This window comes from Camellia sinensis, chromosome 1, assembly GCF_055761805.1.
Source record: "Camellia sinensis isolate YWXY chromosome 1, ASM5576180v1, whole genome shotgun sequence".
Lineage (NCBI taxonomy): Eukaryota > Viridiplantae > Streptophyta > Magnoliopsida > Ericales > Theaceae > Camellia > Camellia sinensis.
Window position 1 is genome coordinate 135,233,232 of NC_138961.1, and position 6,000 is coordinate 135,239,231.

The following is a 6,000-nucleotide window of genomic DNA, read 5'->3' on the forward strand; positions in this document are numbered from 1 at the left end:
GATGGAATGACCACTAGATCATGAGATGAATCCCACGCCACGAAAATAAGGCAAATCAAATTTACGACGCGGGAGATACAAGGGCTCAAAGTCATCCGCTCGCATCTAGAAATTATGCTTTTAACATTGTGTTGCATGAGGAAGATAACATGAGGTTTTATTTTGCACTTCTCAGCATAAGGTGCTCCATCTTAAAGCGTTCGGGTTAATTGGGTGATCCGATAACTTAGGGAATGACTACCTAGAGTTCTTTGCTATGTAGACTCCATTTTTGGGGTCCAATTCTATTCCGAGTCCAAAATAGTGAGGATAAATTATGAAGCATCAAATGTAAGATTAACGATGAAATCGTGTCCGATTGATATGCAATTTTAGCAAGATGATCACAGAGCTAGGACAAACACATCTAGCGGCTAGAATCATGAACCAAAATCATTTGACTAGCTTTTCCAAATGTAGGGATTGTTCAAAATCCTGCAACTCACCCAACATTTATCTCGATGCACTGTGACTCGATTAGCTCATGAGACAATTGAGAATCTTTACTAACGGACAATAACAAAGTCAAGGGATTTATATTTGGGGCTAGAAAGGCCTTGCGGAACATTTCTACGACCACCTTGAATATCACAAAGCATTCTAACTTGTCTCGGCTTCAGTCCGATTTCACTAAGGCGAAGATTAAGAGCAAGGCATTCGATTCAACATTTTGTTATCGGCTTACTCCTCTATAATTTTGGCCAATGCCAATTCTAACTTCCTTCCGAATAACACATATCATTCAAAAGTAATGAGGCAAATATACGTTGTATACAATACAGGACTAACACAATCAGAGATGCATCGGTAGCTTTGCTACATCAATACCTATCCACATTATCCAAGGAAACATGATGAAATAGTTTCACGAGTAATTCCTTGGCGGAGATCCACATGTTGATCACTTAGCTTACTTCGACTTGGCACAACCACAACTCATATTAACTCAAGGGCAAGAAATCAAATTAACAATCTCTTTCAATTTGCTTTCAAAATCCACTCGACAGTTCGTTACAACAGCGCAATGCTATTTTTTAATGCTCTACCATTGATGTAAGTTTTTCAGCTTTTTACATTTTTGTAATCAACAGGCCTACCTCACTTGGTGCAGGCAATCAATAACACAAGATGTACTGTTCACAATCCTTGCAATGTCTGAAATTGATAACAACTTAAAATTAGTAAAAGCCTCTGAATACGGAGCAATCTCCAAACTCAGCACAGAACACCATCGACAAAAGCCTCCGAATTCAGAGCAAAGCCCTAATTTCCTAGACATACATACATTTATGCATACATTCATACAGTCATTTCTTCATTTATTTTATTCATTTATCAAAGGTTTCTTTATCAAGAGATCTAATATTTGTTTGTGCCACTAACTCAGCAATAAAAACTTTCATTCTTTCTACCGAAGAAAATGAAAGTTTTGGGGCAATCGTGGTAATCCAAAAAATTGTTGGACAATCTTCATTGTATTTAAATTAATTAATTATGTTTGGGTACTAAATGGCAAACAGAATATAAAAAAAAATAGGAAAGGAGAATGAATGTTTGATTACAAAAATCAAACTAGAAATAGAATTAAATAAATAAAACATATTTTATTTTGTTACAAAAATAAAAATAAAATCTGATTTAAATAAATAATAATAAAACAGAAAATAAATAAATAACTTACTTGATTAATATCTTGAATATTATTCTGATCAAGTCTAGTGTTTGACACTGTGTCCTTAAGACAGATTCGTCATCTCCACGGTGCTTTCAGAATATGGACGTCTATCTCCCAGGATGAAATGATCAACAGCAAACAATAGCAGCACTACAAATTGTTTGCCCAACAAACACACTAAGTGTTTACACTCTTTCTTACAGATATTATATGCAGCAAAATACAGAGAATTCTAGCAGAGGAGAAAATACGAAAATTGTTGTAAAAAACTAAATGAGGGACTGCTTATTTATACAGGTGAAGTGGTGGCTTGGTGGCTGCTAGTTTTGAATTAAACAGGCACTATACCTGTTCAATTTAAATTAAACAGATACAAAATATGTTGGCACTGTTTGGACAGATAACCGAATCTGTTTGAATTTGAAAATTAAACAGATCTGAAATCTGTTCGGGTGGATTTGAATTTGAACAGAACAGATTCGGTTTCGGACAGATCCGAAACTGTACAAAATTTCTGAAGAGGTGCAAATAAAATTTTGAATTCAAAAATTTGAAATTAATCTAGATAGAAATTTGGAATGAATTTTTGGACAAATTATTTCAAAAAATAAAATCTAAATTCAAATATTTTTTGCCCAAAAAGATTAGTATTAGCCTGGACAAGCACAACCCAACCTCACACCACGCACCCGCGCCCAAGCCCAGGCCCAGCCCAGCCCCTTCGCCCGACCGGACGGACGGACGGACGGCGGCGCGCGCACGCATGCGATGATTTTTGGGTCCAATGGGTCTAGCCCATTTTGCCCATAACCTCCCTCTCTACAAAACTTGAGTACCCCTTGGGGCACACCCCAAGTTCCAATCCCGTGCCTTACAAACCTACTCAAAACTTCCCACCAAATCAATGTGGGACAAGCCATTTTTCCAACCTTAAGGAATTTCTACCAAAACTCCCCTTCCATGGAGCTTACTTTGGCTTCAATTTCCCATTCATCCGATAATGGTTTTGAGCAACCAAATATACCACGTAAATCACAATGCGGCATAGAACGCGTTACCACTTAGACCCGCCAACTTTGGTGTTCGGGTCCCACCTAAATAATTGACCAAAGTTAGGAAAAAATTCTGTTTTACCTAGAATTTTCAAACCATTTCTAACAATCCCCCACATGAATAGAATTTGATGACAACGGAAATGCAACAATATGCAGACTTTGTCGAAAGAGTATAAATCAAAAATATCTTACATTAGGATAGGCAGCTTTCGGCCTTGAACCTTCCCTAGTGATAACCTATCGAACTTACTAGCTAACCAATGGATGCGATGCATTGAATTGTTCGGTCGTTTGTGTAAGCCAAGACAATAAATTTCACACAAAATATCTTCTAACACATCGTGGTTCTCACTGTTGTTTTCATTTTGGCCTTAAACGTTCCTGGTTTTCATGAGTGTTTCTAGAGAATTTACCCTCTTCATTCTCATAGAACCGGCCCCAGTTCGACACTCATATAGGTGATTCTTATTGTGAGTATCTCCTTATACTCGTCTTGATTTTATGCCTAAATCAAGATATAAGTAATCATTAAAAGCAAAGCTTATCCTTATACCCCTGCATACAACATATGTTGCAGATATAACTCTCACCATAGGAATGGGTAGGGAATTTTAATCCCTTAGTGATTTCTGGCGAGCCACACATAACTTAGTTGTCCCTTTGAACTTAGTTCTTGGGATCTCCACTCATTTAAGTAGGGTTACCATTATGATGACTCTTATGTAATAGGCTTTAATTCCATCCCCTTCGATGAACTATACACTAGCTCTTTTATCAAACCTTTTGTTAATAGATCCACAATATTCTCTTTAGATTTTATATAATCTATTGAGATTATTCAATTTGATAGCAATTGCCTTACGGTGTTATGTCGACGATGAATATGTCGTGACTTACCGTTATACATATAATTCTATGCCCTGCCTATTGCAGATTGACTATCCCAATGAATGCAAATAGCTGGCACAGGTTTTGGCCACATTGGAATGTCTTCTAAGAAGTGACGAAGCCATTCTGCTTCTTTACCTGCTTTATCTAAAGCAATAAACTCGGATTCCATTGTGGATCGTGCGATGCATGTTTGTTTCATGGACTTCCAAGAAACAGCAACGCCTCCTAGAGTAAAGACATATCCACTAGTGGATTTTGAATCTTTAGTATCCGATATCCAATTGGCATCACAATAAGCTTCGAGTACTGCTGGATATCGAGTAAAGTTCAAACCATGATCACGGGTAAATCTTAGATATCTAAGAACCTGAATGATTGTTTTCCAATGGTCTTCTCCGGAGTTACTAGTGTACCTACTCAATTTACTGACTGTATAAGCTATGTCAGGACGAGTACAATTCATTAGGTACATTAGGCTTCCAATGATTTGGGAGTATTTTAACTGAGACAGTGCATCAACTTTATTTTTTGATAAATAAAGACTGATATCTACAGGTGTTCTAACTACATTCATATCATCCTTGATAAATTTATCAAGAATTTTCTCAATATAATGTGATTGAGATAATGCATATTCATCAGATGTTTTAGTAATTTTCATTCCTAATATAACATCTGTGACCCTCATATATTTCATATCAAATCTTTTGTTAAGCATTTGCTTAGTTGATTTGATCATGTTTTGACTACTTTCAATGATAAGCATGTCATCCACATAAAGACAAACAATGACATATCCTTGGTCAATGTTTTTAACATAGACGCACTTATCACATTTGTTTATCTTAAACCCATTAGTAAGCATTGCATGATCAAATTTTTCATGCCATTGCTTAGATACTTGTTTTAATCCATAAAGAGACTTTACAAGCCGACAAACTTTCTTTTCTTGCCCCGACACTACAAACCCTTCGAGTTCTTCCATATAGATCTCTTCATTTAGATCACCATTTAAGAAAGCTGTCTTAACATCCATTTGATGTATTTCTAAATTAAACAATGCTACTATAGCAATAAGCATGCGAATGGATGTTATTCTTGTCACAGGGGAATATGTGTCAAAATAATCCAGACTTTCCTTTTGGCTGTAACCTTTTACTACAAGTCTCGCTTTATACATGTTTATTGAACCATCTGCTTTCATTTTTCTCTTGATTATCCATTTATATCCAAAAGGTTTAGAACCAGGTGGAAGATCCACCAATTGATCCCAAGTATGATTTTGCATAATGGATTCAATTTCATTATTAACAGCCTCTTTCCACAAAGGTGCTTCAAGACCTGTCATTGCTTCCTTAAAGTTTTGAGGTTCATTTTCTAACAGGTATGTCAGAAAATCTGCACCAAAGGATTTTGATGTTCTCGCTCTCTTACTTCGTCTTGGTTTATCATCAGTTAAATCCTGTTGGTCGAGACCATTACTAGTCTCTTGTGTTTGATTGTCATTAGTCTCTTGACTTTGTATACAATCATAAGTTCTTTTCTGTGAACTTAATTCCTGTCATTTCTTGTAAGGAAAGACAGGTTCAAAAACACAGCATTCCTTAACTCTATAATAGTGTTCACATTTATATCAGGTATTTCTGATTTATAAGTCAGGAACCGATATGCACTACTATTCTGAGCATAACCAATAAACACACAATCTACTGATTTTGGTCCAATCTTAGTCTTTTTAGGAACAAGAACTTCAACTTTTGCCAAATACCCCCACACCTTTAAGTATTTGTAGGAAGGCGGTCAACCTTTCCACAATTCATAAAAAGTGCTGTTGGTTTTCTTGTGGGGTATTTTGTTAAGAACATAATTAGCAGACAATATTGCTTCCCCCCACAAGTTCTGTGGTAAGCCTGAACTTAGTAACATGGCATTCATTATTTCTTTAAGCGTTCTATTCTTTCTTTCAGCAATTCCATTTTGCTGAGGAGAATAAGGTGCTGTAGTTTAGTGAATAATGTCATGTTGTGCACAAAATTCATTTAATGGTGCATCATATTCACCACCCCTATCATTCTAACCATTTTAATGGTTTTACCAAGTTGATTTTCAACTTTTGTTTTGTAGAGTTTAAACATTTCTAAGACTTCATCTTTACTTCTAAGTAAATAAACATAATAATATCTTGTGCAATCATCGATAAATGTTATGAAATACTTTTTCCTTCTCTAGTTTGAACAAATTTAAGATCACATACGTCTATATAAATTAATTCTAGAGGTTCGGTTTTCCTTTTAACCGATTTAAATGGAGCCTTAGTTAGTTTTGCTTCTACACAAATTT